Raw genomic sequence first — 17,334 nt, 5'->3', positions numbered from 1 at the left:
ATATGATACAAAGCTAGTGAATTTGACAAAGGCAAGAATCATGAAGTCTTTGTGTGTCACATTGTGGGAATTGCCCTTCATTTTAAAATCAGAGTTGAACAAATAGCATATTTTAAAGCACTCTGAGAATTCTCAATCATTGGATCTGAATGTTCCTCAAAGTAAAATGAACTAAATGTTTGTCTTCTTTAAGGACTACTATGGGGATGTTGTGAAACTTTCAAGAGGTGAGAGCTAGTGGGATATCTTTAAATCCTTGTGATGTACCTTTTAAAAATTTGTCAATGTTAGTCTTTTTTTCACTCTTAATACTCAGTTTTGCTACATGTAATTTTTCTCTTCCACTTTCTCTGTCATCATGTGTCAAAACAGTAGACCAACTTATCATAGACTGAAATACATGAAATTGTGAACCAAAATAAATCATTCTCTTTAGAAGTTGATCATTTTTTTATTTGATACAATAACATCTAAATAACACAGGATATTACCTTTCAAAAGTGGGTTGTTTTCCTCTACTATGTAGTTGAAATTAAGGAACATCCAATGAAACTATTATATAGTAGGTTTTAGTAAAGCTCTAGCGAACTATGCTTGAAAAATCCAACAGTATTGTAATTACAGCTTAGTACGTGATTCTGGTGAGTGTTAAAGATATCAGAGTGCTAATGGAATATAGTCAGCAAAGATAATATACTTAAGGTTTCAGACAAAAAAAGAGAATGGTATTATAAAATATACAACTGAAATAGTGGGCAAATTAGGATCCTTAAGTATAACTGAGTCTTTCTTACTTGAGGCAAGCCTGAAAATAGGGGAACCTTAAGGTTCAGGAAAATCAATGACTACAAATGTCATAACAGACAAGTGGATTTTAGCTTCTTTGGGAATGGAAGGAATGAATCACATAGACAAAAGAAAGATGAGTTTCAGAAAGAGGCTCCTGATAGAGTTTGATAGCCATTTGGGCAATAAACTAATCTTGCCTGGACTGTTGCATAAACTGGAGACAAAGAACCCACAGAGAGAGGACTGTTAAACTTACTTAAGGGTTAGATGATCCTTTGGAGTTTCGGCTTCATGAAAGAGTCTGCTAGACATTTTGCAGGATACAAAAAAAGTGACTGAACTATCTTTAAAATTTCTTCCTTCATGGAAATATCTTCTGTATACTATGGGCCTGTAGGCTGAAGATGGATGTCCCAATGGACCAGAAGAACTTTGGGTAACTGTACAGACAGAGAAATGTCTCTGTCATTTCTGGAATTTGGAAGCAGCTTTTTTCTTGTTTATTTGGTAATATTAAATCCTTCTGGAGTCTTTCATGGAGTTGAAGAATGAATAGGCATAGTTTTAATTTTCCATTGTTATAATATAAGATAAAATATATCCAAAAATTATAACTGTAATTCTTGCTTGATACTTTTTTATGTATTTTTACCATGTTAAAGCCTTCCTTTTTGTTTAAACAGAAAAAGGGGACTGGTGTAGGAGGTCCTTCTGTATTTGTGTTGCTTTCAATGGTTATTAAAGAAACTGCCTTGGCCTAGTTGATAGGGTGTAACTCAGGGAAGACAGAACAGAATTCTGGGAGGAAGAAAGCAGAGACAGGCAGATGCCATGGTTCTCCTGCCTGAGATTGATGCTGATTAGAATCTTTCCCGGTCAGCCATGACCTTGTGGCATTACACAGATTGGTATAAATGAGATGAATCAAGATGTGAGAGTTAGCTAATAAGGGGCTAGAAATCATGGGCCAGGCAGTAATTAATACAATCTCTGTGTGGTTATTTTGGGGGGTTAAGCTAGCCAGGTGGTGGGATGCAGTCTGCTCCTCCTACTACATGGGAACATTAGAGAAAACATGTAAACAGAGCTTTCATATAGTGGGAGCAGTCTAAAGAATGGTTTGCCACACATGATCCCATTCAATGAGTAAATATGGTTTTACTGAATTGAGGCATTGGGAGGTAGGGTAAGAAGAATTCAGTAGTCCCATCAATTATGTGATGCTGTGTCACCCACTGCGGGATCTGCAATTCATTTTCAGCATATATTCATGTAGCAAGAAAGGCTTAAGGAAAAGACACATTGAGGAAAAGAGGAGTGTGTTTCTACAACTTTCAAACCTAAAGAAGATTAAAAGAGCAAAGTATTCAATTACATACAAGGATTTTTGAAGATATTCAATGATGACTCAGATTTTCTCAATCAAATGAAAACACCCCTAGAAATCCCAAAACCCTACATCCATCTGAACAGAAGCTAAAATTAGTTGTGTATTATCTGAAAAAGACAAACTACTGGAGAGGAATCCAGTGTTATTTGACCTGGGCCCATAAGTCTTTGCAGTATCAGGATAACAAGAAACAAAAAATAGGCCAGGAGATGGTTAAAAAGAAAAGTATTCAGAAAATTGGAGATCTGAATGAATCTGAAATAAATATGAAATTTGAACTACTGAAGTAGGAATCACTAAGAAAAGAATAGCACACAAAAAAAAGAGGGACAGAAATTTGGGGGTGAGGAAATGTGTTTGATGTTAGAATTTCTACATTTATCTTGTCATTTCCTCAGTGGGGTATGTTTATATTTACCTTATTTTTGATATAATAAATAAAAATGATGAAGTATTTTAAATTCAAGTCAATTGAACAACAACAAGAAAAAGCTGTAAGAGTGAATATTTACTGGCAGAGAGAAGATTCATAAAACTACTCAGATACAAAACCATGTTCTTTTTCATCAAAATTGAGGGCTGATTCAAAGGATAAAATCAATAACTCAGAGAAAACACTAAACACACTAGTGACTCTAAGACCCCAGGGAATTAAATAAAGAGCCACAGTGAATGGTGCCCAGACTGTGGATTATAGTCTGAAAAACAGCAAATTTTTTTGGTTTCCAAAGTGCTTGGACCTGTTATTTCTTATCTGCTATTCCCTCCCTGCTTGAAATCTATAATCTGCTATAGTCATTTGCTAATACTTTTTCTAACATTGTGAGCTGTAGATAGAAGGGAAAAATGACTTGCCTCTTTCATTTTGTATGTTCTTAAATGGAGAAGTTTTAATTCTAGGTGCTTTATTTCTACCTTTACACATAAACTAAATGGTGAAATTTTGAAATTTGAAACAAGACAATTTAAGGGAGATTTTATCTTAAGTTAATTTAGAAAATAATACTATACTTCAAAGTAGAAATTTTGAAAATGAGTGAAATAATTGTGTCTCTTGATTGTCAATTTGAGAGGATCTAGGATTAAACTAGTAAACAAACCTCAGGCTATATTTCTAAATGATTACCCAAATTTGGTAAATCTTTGGAGTAGGAAGTCCTCATTTAACTGTAGGCAACACTATTCCTTGGGATGGAGAACTAGACTTAGGATAAAGGTGAATGTAAACTGAATACAGCATGTATCACTCTCCATAATGAATACCATGTCCAGCTGCCTCAAGTTCCTACAACCATGATTTCTTCCCAGGACATATTGTACCCTCAACTTTTGTACCAAAATAAACCTATCTTTCCTTAAGCTTCTTTTCTGAATTGTTTTCTTCCTGAAATGACACAAGTTACTAATAAGTAAATAGTATAATGTTAAAAATATATAAGGAATTCAGGAGAGAGTAATTTTAATTTTGAAGAATAGGAAGACTTCAAATGAAACAGATCTCTGCCACCTGATATCATCTTGCTTTTATATTACATGGAGAAATGAGTTTGTATATATAAATAAAATATTTAGCAACTGACCTTAAGAAAATAGAAGCAGATGATATAAAAAGACCAATAAAAATTCATACCAGAAGAGTATTTTCTGACCAAATGCAAGATGATTGATGGATTATTTATGAATATGAAAGTAACCTGAGAAATATTAACTTGGATTATAATTGTTCATTTCTACTATCACACAGACACTATTAAGTCCACCATAATTTAATAAAGCCAAAATATGGAATTGCACTTTTTTGATTATGTATTTGAAGCTACCAAAATCTTTAATCTTTCTGCTTAAAGAAAAAATTGAAAAAATCTATCTGCTTTCCTATATACTTTATTTTCTTCACATAATTTTGTCCCGCACTTATCTGCGAAACCTACTCTTCGATACGGGTGCACGCTTCCCGAACTGAATCGCGAGTCTGGATCAATATCCTAGGAGTTGAAAACAGACACACGACACACAGAGAGACCGGATCATTTGCCCAAAGAGTAAATGTCAACTTTTTTCAGCACATGTAGGCTTATATACTTAGAGGCAAGAGGATGAGAGCCCCCTCCCACCTGGGAGTAAGAAGAGGGGTGTTGGCCACAAGGCGCCAGGGGCTGGAGCCTCCATGTAGGGGGTATCGAGCTGGGAACCCTGACAGACAGATGGGAGGAGATTTAGGGCACCTGTGAGGACCTTCCTTAGCAGGTGAAATTATCATAGCAATGACAGAAACAAGGCTTTGAACTAATTCCCTCCGGCTGACAGAATGAGAAGGGGAAGCTAAGCTGGTTAGCGTAAACAATACTTGCATCCTGTGCTTTGGCCTCGAGGAACAGGGAAGACAGTGCCCTACATAATTTTAAGTATATTTTCCCTCCACTAGACTTTCTAAGAACTCCAATGATTTTGTTATTAAATTTAATAGCCAAACGTGGTCTTTACTTTTTCTGACTTTATAGTGATATTTAACACAGATCCTATTCACTGCTTTATGTGTATCACTGCTTTATTACTGTTCTTTTGCTATGTTAAAAAATATCTAGAAACAACAAAAAAGAAGCTTAAAGGAGGTTATATATTGGATCACAGTCCAAGAGACAGTCCATCATAATAAAAAATAGAAACAGCAAGAGCTTTAATCAGCTCATTATGTGGCATACATAATCAGGAAGTAGAGAAAAATAGATGCATGTTGCTGTTTAACTCCCTTTCTCTACTTGCACTATAGTCCACAATTTCAGTTGAGGTATGATACATTAACCACAGGCAATAATTCTTTCCTCAACTAATGTATCCAAGCAAATCCTCCCACCCTTAAAAATGCCTGAGATGCCTAATTACTGTAGAACACTATAAGATGCTTTGAAAAACACATATCTTATTTTTGTTCCACAAAAGAAGTTGGAATAAAGTTCAAATACCAATCTATCAACATTTATGATTGTTTGACATCTGCTGTTGGAAAAGTGGCATCAAATTCTTAGTATTCTCTGTTTTCTCTGTGTCTGTATAAGAAGAGATTACAATTTAGAGTTCAGAGACAATGCTAAAAATAAAGTAAAAATATATTTCTGCTGACCCTTTGAAGTTGAGCTGATATGTACAAAAATGATAAATGACAAAGGTTTGTGAGAAAGGCAGCAAATATAATTGAAAGTTTTTGATACATTGACCTCTTTCCTTTCTCTACAAATCACTGCTAACTACTTTTGTTATTGCAAACAATACCACAGATGCAAATATGTTCTTGTTAAATCCCTCATATCTAGTTTGGCAGTCTCATAAAATAGCCAAAATGCTCTATTTTAGAGGCTGGAATATTCTTTTTTTTTCTTTTTAAGACTTACTTCTTTAATTTTGATATTATAATTACATCACACCCTTACTTCCCTTTCCTCTCTCCCAACCCTCTAGTATACCTTTCTCACTTTTTTCAATTCTTGTCCTCTTTTTTCATTAATTATTGTTACATACATATGTTTATAACTATATATAAACTATATATATGCTAAGTATCATTTCTATATTCTAAATATTGTCTTTCATAATTTTCCACTGAATGAAAAAGGAATAAAACAATATCTACAAAGTATGACAGATTATAGTCCACCCACCATATCCAATCAGAAGGCCCAAGGTTAGAAGCTCGAGCACCATATATTAGAATTATTAGAAAAAGGTCTACTGAAAGATGGCTTATATTCCCATATGCATAAATACAATCTTCTCAGTCTCTGAAAAAAAAAAAAATATATATATATATATATATATATATATATATATATATATATATATATGCTTATAGGGCTGATTGCTTGCTATTAACCCTAGTTGCTTATTTGTGGGATGAGGCCTCCTGGGGTACCACTTGCTATGTTACATGGTTATTGTTGTTTTCTTATTTTGTAATTTATTCATTTTTTTTTTAAAAATACCAATCCAAGTTCCCATTCCCTCTTCTCCTCCCATTTCATCCACATATCCTACCACCCCACCCCCATCCAATCCTCAGAAATGGTAAGGCTCATTCCTTTGGAAAAGTTCCAAGGCCCTCTCCACTATATCAAGACTGAGCAAGTTATACATCCAAAGAGAATAGGATCTAAAAAGCCAGTACATGCAATAAGGGTAAATCCTGGTGCCACTTCCAGTGGCTCTCGTCTGCACCAACATTTCCACTGTCAACTACATTCAGAGAGACTAGCTTTGTACTATATTTGTTTTTTTTCCCAGTCTGGCTAGAGTTGGTGAGCTCCTATTAGCCCAGATAAACTGTCTCAGTGGGTGAACCTATCATGGTCTTGATCTGTTTGCTCATATTCTCATTCTTCCCACTCTTCAACTGGACTTTGGGAGCTCAGTCAGTGCTCTGATGTGGGTCTCTGCCTCTGTTTCCATCATTAGCTGGATGAAGTTTCTATGATGATATTTAATATAGTCATCAGTCTGACTGCAGAGCATGTCAAAATTGGGCCTCCTCTCCTCTATTGATTAGGGTCTTAGGCAAGGTCATCTTTGTGGATTCCTGAAAATTTCTCTAGAGCAAGGTTTCTGCTAAACCTATAATGGCTCTGTCAATTAAGTTATCTCTTTCCTTGCTCTCATCTCTGTCCTTCCTCCATTTTGACTTTCCCATTCCCTCAAGTTCTCCTCAACCATCTCCTTCTCCCCTCCTCTTTCCCTTCCCCCCTCACCCCCATTCTCCAAATTTTAGCAGGTAATCTTGTCTGTTTCCAATTTACAGTTCAACATACTGCTTAGCAACTCTATGATTATGAACTAGAGTCTAAATGTCCTTTGTTTATGGCTAGCATCCACTTATGAGTGAGTACATACCATATATACCTTTTTGGATCATGGTTATGTGACTCAGGATAGGGCTTTCTAGTTCCATCTATTTGAATGAAAAATTCAAGATGGCATTGTTTCTTACCTCTGAGTAGTACTCTAATGTGTAAATGTGCCACATTTCCTTTATCCATTTGGTTGAGGGTCATCTATATTGTTTCCAGGTTCTGACTATTACAAATAATGCTGCCATGAACAGTGTTGAATGAAAGCCTTTGTAGTATGATTGAGCAACTTTTGAATATATGCCCAAGAGCGGTATTACTGGATCCTGTGGTAGGTTGTTTACCTGTTTTCTGAGAAACTTCCATACTGATTTCCAAAGTGGTTGTACAAGATTGTAATACCACCAGCAATGGATAAGTGTTCTCATTATTCCACATCCTCTTCAGCATAAGCTACCATTGGTGTTTTTAATCTTAGCCATTCTGACAGGTATAAAATGGTATCTTCAGAGTTGTTTTGATTTGCATTTCACTGATGGCTAAAGATGTTGAACATTTCATTAAATATCTTTTGGCCATTTTTGATTCTTCTGTTTAGAATTCTCAGTTTAATTCAGTACCCCATTTTAATTGGGTTATTTAGAACTTTAATGTCTAATTTCTTGTGTTCTTCATATATTTTGGAGATTAGTCCTTTGTCTGATGTGGGGTTGGTAAAGATACTTTCCCATTCAGTAGGCTGCCTTTTTCTCTTATAGACTATGTCCTTTGCTTTACAGAAGCTTCTCAGTTTCAGGAGGTACAATTTATTTATTGTTGTTCTCAGCATCTGTGCTATTGGGGTTATATTTAGGAAGTGGTCTCCTTTGCCCATGTAATGAAAATTACTTCCCACATTCTCTTCTATCAGGTTCAGTGTGGTCAGATTTATTCTGAGGTCTTTAATCCCTTTGGATTTGAGTATTTTGCTTAGAGACAGATATTAATCTACTTTCATTCTTCTACATGTTGACATCCAGTTATGCCAGCACCATTTGTTGAATATACTTTTGTCCATTGTATAATTTTAGCTTCCTTGTCAAAATGCAAGTGTTCATAGGTGTATGGATTAATATCTTGGTTTTAAATTCTATTACATTTATCAACATCTCTGTTTTTATGTCAATACCAAGCTATTTTCTTTATTGTAGCTCTGAAATAGAGCTTGATGTCAGGAATGGTGATGCTTCCAGAAGTTATGTTATTGTACAGGATTGTTTTTGCTATCCTAGCTTTTTGTTTTTCCATATGAAGTTGATTATTGCTTTTTCAATGTCTGTGAAAAATTGTGTTGTGGGTTTGATGGGGATTGTATTGATTCTATATATTGCTTGTAGTAGAATTGCCATTTTTACTATGTAGACCCTATCTATCCAAGAGAATGGGAGATCTTTCCATTTTCTGTTATCTTCTTCAATTTCTTTCTTCAAAGATTTAAAGTTCTTCTCAAATAGGTCTTTGACTTCTTTGACTAGTATTTCCCTAAGATATTTTATATTATTTGTGGCTATTGTGAAAGGTGATGTTTCTCTGATTTCCCTCTCAGTTTCTTTATCATTTGTGTATAGGAAGGATACTATTTTTTTTTTTTTAGTTGATCTTGTATCCTGCCACATTACTGAAGGTATTTATCAGCTTTAGGTGTTTTATGGTCGAGTTTTTGGGATCACTTATATATACTATCATATCATCTGCAAATAATGAAAGTTTATTTCTTTCAAAGTTCTTCCTTTCCCATTTGAATCCCCTTGATCTCCTTTTGTTGTCTTATAGCTATTGCTAAAATTCAAGAACTATTTTGAAGAGCTATGAAGAGAGTGTACTGACTTGTCTTGTTTCTTATTTTAGTGGAATTGTTTTGAGTTTCTATCCATTTAATTTGATGTTGGTTGTTGGCTTGCTGTATATTGCTTTTGTTATATTTAGATATGTTTCTTGTAACCCTGATCTCTCCAAGACCTTTATCATGAAGAGGTGCTCAATTTTGTCAAATGCTTTTTCAGCATCTAATGAGATGATCATATGGTTTTCTCTTTCAACTTATTTATATTATCGATTGCATTGATAGATTATGGTACGTTGAACTAAGTTGAAATATTCTTAAAATATAAATTTTGCTGAATGTGGTGGGTCTCACCTGATATCTCAGATCTGAAAGCTGAGGCAGAAGGATTAAATTTGAGCAAAATATGTACTAAAATAATTCATATAGTCAAAGTATTGTCATTACTAAGATCGAAACTTTAAATGATTTCTTAACTTTCTCAGAAAATGAGCCAATCAATTTTTGTAACATATAATATCATACATAATTTATTATATTTCCTTATTCTCACTACCATTTATTGGATATAAACCTGTCCAAAATCTGTACTTTAAATATTTATGTTAATCCATTTACACCAAAGCTATGCGTTCTTCACACCTATACACTTACATTCTTTGTTTTTCTATCTTCCGCATACTAATTGTAATGTATCATTTTTATATTACTTTTAGTATATGATATGGCTGCTTTATTTATAAATATGCTATTATATACCAAGTAATCATAGTTGTGTACATTTAAGAAAGGTTTTATGAACCACATATTAAGGACTTATAATTTTCCAATGGAAATAGCCATAATCCCAGAGAACTTAGGAAACAATGATGACATTAAGAGAGATTTACATAGATCTAATCTACATGGATAAGAGAAAAAGAAAAGATCTCTTGAGTAAATTGGAAGCATGGGGACCTTGGGGGAAGGTTGAAGGGGGAGGGGGGGAGTCAGCTAGGGGGTAAGAGAAAAATGTTGAGCTCAATAAAATTCAACAAAAAAAGAAAAAAAAGGAAAAAAATAAGATACATCCAGTGTATATATTTGAATGACATAGAAAAATGAAAAATATAGAACAAATATAATATTCAGAACAAATTTTATTAAGGAAAAACTCACATAAGGCTCAGGTGAACCACAGAGGAAGGAAACAGAGATTGCAAGAGCTGGAGGTCAAAATCAGGACATCCACTATGACATATTTTTTTACACATAAAATCTCAAAAATACTGTCATCTAAATACATTTTACACAATGGTAACACCAATTCACATGTTAACACAGATGAGAGAAATCTAACAAGGCCCCATCCCTAGATGAAGTACTACAGGAAATAAATGGTCTCTAAGAAAAAGACAATAAATATTTTCCAGAGACATATATCCTAAAAGGTTATCTAATCCCAAGATCTCAGCCCTAAACACATATGGTCAATATTAAAGAAGATCAACAATTATATATATATATATATATATATATATATATATATATATATATGTGTGTGTGTGTGTGTGTGTGTGTATGCGTGTGTGTGTGTGTGTATGTGTGTGTATGTCTTTAAGAGTGCATTGTTGTGAAATATTTAATAAATAGAGGCCAAAATTTTTAAACATCAAAAAATAGAGGTAATATAAAACTCAATCACAAAAAACTGTTTTATGTATATTATCTGATTTGTACTATGTCTAAAAGACTAAAAAATCATATTTAGGAAAAAATAACCTTATTTTATATCAGAGTGAAAATAGAGATGAGCAATTCAGGCATATATAATTTCATTGGCATTTTGTTGTATAATCCAAGCTGGATTAGAATGTCTGACAACAGGGAATGATTGTTCACACTGATGCTGAAAAAACAACTATGCTGTATGCTATCACATTTTGATTATGACTAGTAATTGTTATGTGTTGTGATGTAACCAATAGTATGCTTGGATCTTTGCTACAACAAATCACAGTGAATAGGATTCTTAATATACTATCCATTTTTCTTCAAAAGGAGGCTTCCACAAAACTCCTCACAAAGCTACATCTCTTACCAGTGACCATTTGCACTTTAAAGATTAAACCACATGTTGTTGCTGAGGCTTTCATTTCTATCAAAAGACTCTATACAGAAATCCAAGTGGTAAATAATTTAGTAGTTGGATAAAATAAAAAGGATTTTTCAGCAAAAACAGTCCTTTACTCTCATCCTTTGATGTAAAGGAGAACAGGGAAAGATGAGAATTTAGTCATTGGAACTTTCTCAGTAAATCTATCAATAGGCAGTGCATAAAATTATTTTTTTTAAATCCTCTTTTGCAGTCAGGGAAAAATAAAAAGAGAAAAGTGGAAAGAATTCTCTAATAAAAGTGAGATGAACTGTTGCAAAGAAAATACCCTAGAGAAAAAGAATTCAATTTTTCACAAATATATCCATCACAGAAGATGAAAACAAACATACCTAAGTTTCTAGTATTCCTTTCTGCTTAAGTGGTTTAACACTCCGTGTGATTCCTATATATTGGACTTAAAAAGGAAAATGTTTGAAATATAGGGCATGATGAAATTAGTAGCCCAAATTACTTTTTATTTATCAGTGTTAGGGACAGTAAAGTAACGACGCAACTAACTATGACAGTGAGAGCATGCTGATGTATAGAAACTTACCTTAATTTTGAAATTTAGTAGAAAACTAAATGGGAAATGTGCATTGCCAATTTTGTTGTTTGTTCCCCTTGCATTTTCTCAGCCAGAATACCAAGGAAAGTAGAATAGCTTTAAAATGTTAATATTTTCGGAGCATTAAGAGCAATAGGATGTTATAGTTGTATCCATTAAGATTGGACTCCAGAACTCTAAATTTTGATAGGCTCTGATATTCTGTAGTGTTCTCCATATGTTTCAAAGAGAACTTTCTTTGATGAGGGTGAAGGGAAATTACAAAGTAAGAAATTAAGTTAAAATTGAAATTTAAAAAGATTTTACCTATTTATTACCTATAAGTAAACAAATATTTTCAAATCAAGAGAATACATGGTAAAATGAAAAGGATATCTATTGAATAATATAAAAATATAGACTATTAAACAGAATATACTATTTAGAACAAATTTATTTAAGGAAGAACTTGGTCAAATGATTTTTGTTGATAAGTAGAAATTAATCACAGATATTTTCTTTAGTTGTCATATTAGAAACAGTGAAAGGAAATGTAAAATATTTTATCTACAAAAGAATAGCAGTGTATAAAGTAAAAGGAAATGTGGTAGATGCTGCTCATAATATAAAATTAGCAGAGTTAAGTATTTACATAAAAATAAGAATTAGCAGATATTTCTGTAAAGGGAAAAATATTAAATGTTTTCACCTCTCAATGTCAAAAGACACCTCACACATTTAGATTCATTTCTGCCTACATTCATGGAGTCATTGAAAATATACAAACACATGATTTGTACTATAGCCACTCAAATTTTGTGGCCACATAAATTTGAATTTTACACATTTTTTTTTCTGTTTCTAAATATCCCTCGCTTTCTATATCTTCCTCATCATCATCTTCCTTTTTCTATATTTTCAAATATCATCTTAAATCACAAAATGATATACAAATAGCAACAGAGCCATTTAAACTATACCATCTCAATTTTCTAATCTATTATATGAACTAACCATAATTCTGTATTAAAGCAACTAGACCAATTGTACAAGATACTATATCAATTGCCCTTGCCAATGTATCAAAGTTATATGTTACACCTGCATAAGTCACTAATTTTTTGTCACACTGCTCCAAAGTTTGACTATATGTTTTACTTTGTTTCAAATTATCTGTTCACCTATAAATATGTATCTATTCTCTCTCTACATATAAAACTCTGCAGAGGGTTTGAAAGCATCAGGTCATCAAAAGTTGCTACAGCAAATAATTTGGCCTAAGAAGAAATTATTTTCTTCTTAAATACTCGATATTAAAGAACATACTTCAATAAGCTCTGCCTTCTGTAGCTACAGAACATAATAAGCACAAAATAAGCTAATTATGTCTGTACTTTTATTTTAATTTTTATTTAATCTTCTAATTCAGAGCTCTGTGGGAACCTTTTGGTAGTAAGGGATAATTGGTAAGGCAAGATTTAGGCTATTAGAGAAAAGAAAAACACTTTCAATACTTCAATTTGAGTTCTAATATTTGACATTTAGCTTCAGAATAAATGTAGCTATTACAAAGGTGCTTCATTAAGCATATTTATATTTCTGATAATTTCACATTTTCCTTTTACTCCTTGGCTACAATGAAATACATTACTAAATTTCCAGATTGAGATTTAGTTTTCTTCATTTAAAAAAATATATTTATTTATTTTGTCTGCATGCATGCATCCAGGCCAAAAGAGTTCACCAGACTTCATTACAGATGGTTGTGAACCATTATGTGGTTGCTGAGAATCCGAAGGTTGCTCAGGACCTTCGGAATAGTAGACAATGCTCTTTACCCCTGAGCCATCTCTCCACCCTAGTTTCCTTCAATTCTAATATATAGTCTTCAAGTATAAAGCTTGTTCTTGACTCCATCTCCTCATCATAAGGGCTCTGAACACTGTTTTACACACTTGATCGAAAGTTCCTAGATGAACAAATTTCTTTTTCAAATATACTTCAAAAATATATGATATCTAAGTACTGTGTGAGTTCATGTAAAATTAAGTTATCTTTTGGTATATAACAATATCATTTTTTGTTACAAGTATATTAGAATTATAAGTTGATAAGAACAAAAGGTTTTTCTTATAAACCTGCCATCTTAGTATTAGGAAAATCAAAAACAGTTTCAGGCAAAATTTTGTGACATGTATAGGCACTAATAAGAACAAAGACTCTACAAACACAAGATAATAAGTAACAGTTCTGCCATTTTACTTTATCTGACAACTTATTTTACAGAATTATCAACATTTGTCTATATGGACCATTTAAACTCAGAAATATATAGAGAATATATACAGAGAAATATAACTAGTAAAGGATACATGATTGATTTTAGATACAGACTGTTAGTTAACTAAATCTCATAATAAATAAATTAATAAATTCAGAGTATTAGTGAATATCTGTAAAATTATTATTCTAATTAATAACTAAATGTAACCATCACAGTCAACAATGCTCCACAGAAATCTGTATCTAAATAAAGTACCTCTTTTTTAATAGTACAGATTACCAAATGCTTAAATTTTGATATACCATGAATGGAAATATGAGAAATATCTTTAAATTATTTCTTGGGCAGTAGTACCTCTGCTTACCTTTTGTACTTAGTCCTTAGACAAACTAGTTTCATTCAGGTATAAACTGATAGCAATTTTTTGTTGTCTACATCTTATATTTCTTATGCTCTGATCTAGGGTTTTACAAAAAGTTACTTACTATATGGGATACCTGGGGAACTCTACTGAATACTCAGTGAGTGAGATACACAAGACAGGAACTATATCCTATCTTTAAGGTAGATTGGTGTAGGAGGGTCTTCTGTCGATGTGTTATATCATTACGTCAAACATATAGACTGGAAAAGGTAAATATTTCCATTTTTATTTGTACTAAAATTATCTATTAAATACAGGACCATATAAAACTATTCAATTAACTTTTGTAAATGATAAAAGTTAGTTGCTATTTTTACATTAGATTAGATTGTGGTTAGAAGGTGAATCAGTTAATAATCATATATTAAATTTTGCATATCATTGCAATATTTTCCTTTTAAGAGGTTCAGAAAAGCTTCATATTTATCTACAGAAAAAAATATTAAACTTATTTAATGAGAATTTGAGACCCGAGTCTGTACACTTTAGTGATGATATAGACTATGCTTCTTTCTAGTGAAGTTTCTGAAATAGATTCCTAAAACTCCATGTCCCATTGGAAGTGGCAACTTACACAAACACAATAATATACAAGATATTTAAAGGAATTTCATGGTAATGATATAGAAAACTACCTGTGAGGGCAATTATATGCAAGTACTTGATATTTTGTTTCAGGTGTAAAAATTAATCACTGATTACTGTGTTAGTTACTTTTACTGCTGATGTGATATAATTTCCTACTGAAGTAACTTAAAAAACAAAGGGTTTATATGAACTGGCTCACAGTTCAAGCATACAGTCAATAACTTTGGAGAAATCACAGCAGCAAGAGCTTTAGCCAGTTATACTGCATCTACTGTAAGGCCAAACAGAATAAGCCCAAGAAATGAGCATCCTCAGTGCTCAGCCATTTTTATTTTATTTAATCTAATGAAAGAATTCTTTCACAGACATTCCTGTTGTCTCATTTTCCAGGTGATTCTAGATATCATCATATTCAAAATTGAGATTAGCCATCAAAACGAAATACAACAAATTTTGGGCTTATCTGTCTCCACTGTTTGCATTTAACAACAAAAAAGTGTGATTTGAAGTGGGAGCTGGAGGAAAGAACACAAAAATATGAATATGTTATATACTCACTCATTAGTGAATTCTAACCATAAACAGAGGACATTGAGCCTATAGTTTGTGACCCTAGAGAAGCTAAATAATAAGGTGAACCCAAAGAAAAACTTATATAGATCCTTCTGGAAATTAGAAGCAGATAAGATCGCCAGGCAAGTATTGGAAGCATGGGGATGAGGGAAGGGGAGGGATGAGAGAAGGAAGAAGGGGAGGTTTGGGTAGAGCTTGGGGGAGTGAGATGGTTGAGATGAAGGAAGGGTAGATATGGAAGCAGGGAAGAAGATACCTTAATTAAGGGAGCCGTTTTGGGGTTGCCAAGAGGCTTGGCTGTAGCGGGGTTTCCAGATGTCCACAAGAATGTCCCCAGCTAGGACCCTGGGCAGTGGAGGAGAACGTGCCTGAACTAGCCTTGTCTAGAAGTCAGACTATTGACTATCTTGAATATCACTATAGAACCTTCGTCTTGCGGCAGATGGAAATAGAGACAGAGACCCACATTGGAGCACTGGACTGAGTTCTCAAGGTCCAGTTAAAGAGCAGAAGGGAGAATATGAGCAAGGAAGTCAGGATGGCGAGGGGTTGGTCCACCCACTGAGATAGTGTGCCTGATCTAATGGGAGCTCACCAAACCCAGCTGGACTGGGACTGTACGAGCATGAAACCAAATTTAACTGAATGTGGCTGACAATGGGGCCTGACTGAGAAGTCAATGATAATGATACAGATATTTGTCTCTACTGCATGTACTGGATTTCTGGGATCCTAGTCTATTTGAATGCACACCTTCCTAGGCCTGGATGGAGGGTGGAGGGCCCTGTACTTCCCACAGGACAGGGTACACTGCCCTCTCTTAGGACTGGAGGGGGAGGGTAGAGGGGAAGTGGGGAAGCAGGAGGGAAATGGGAGGAGGGAAGGAAGTGGAAATTTTTTAATGGTATTATTTATAAAGCAAAAAAATTAAAAAACCAAGAACAACTACAATTAAAAAGAATGTGTATCTTATTTCTGTAGAGTTACCAGCACACACTGTGAAAAACACCATACACACATATTTAACTGGGGAACATAGCCAAAAGGCATGATTATGTGCCACTTTAGAATATCTGAGTATTTTAGAAGATTAGAGAAGGGGTCATGTATCACAGCAAGGTTTACAAAAATGGAGGATATTAAGCTAACTTTGATATGTAGGTAGAATTTCCTTAGTAGACAAACGAAAAGACGATTCATCTAGTAGCAAGAAAGTAAAATACAAGCTAGAAATGATTAAACTTATAGAACAGTGCTGAAAACAGTAATGATACAAAATGTGACTGTTTCTTAATAAAATAATTTTCTTTAGTTTATGATGTTCAACCAAATCCTGATCATTGTTATTTATAATGTCTTAGAATAATTCAATTTCAGTTAATACAAACTTCATATACAGCACAGGAAAAATCAAGATAGAAAAGAAATGATCTAAATGTCATGCTGCTGCTCAGTTGGAAAGAGCTCATTCAGAAAGAAATTACTAAAGAAATATTGATAGTGTCAAAATGTCATGGCATTCTTAGAATAAGAAGTTAAGTTTGGACCACATGAGCAAGATATTCCAGATTATTACCGAGTTCTGAGTTTTGAAATTATTGCTTTCTTATTCTGAAAAAGAATTAATTTTTACTAAGGGGGAAAACCTTATTATTCCTCAACTTCAAGTTCTATTCCCCTCTTTTTTAAATTATCAAATGTTTTGCAGAGCTTTTGAATTATCTTGCTATTTTTAGCAAAATGTACATTTAATTTTTATCATAGTGAGATCTCTCTGAATTGGTAAAGAAAAAAAAGCATCAAATTCAGTGACGATTTCTCCATATTTTTAGTCAGTTACAACAATAATAGAGCAAAACATCACTCTACTGCTTCCCTATTTCTCAAACTCTTCTTATTGGTTGTCTTTATAGTGTTGGAATCATTGTGCAATTTTAATTCAGTT

Source organism: Myodes glareolus, chromosome X, assembly GCF_982192425.1.
Source record: "Myodes glareolus chromosome X, mMyoGla1.1, whole genome shotgun sequence".
Lineage (NCBI taxonomy): Eukaryota > Metazoa > Chordata > Mammalia > Rodentia > Cricetidae > Myodes > Myodes glareolus.
This window is presented reverse-complemented; position numbering follows the sequence as displayed.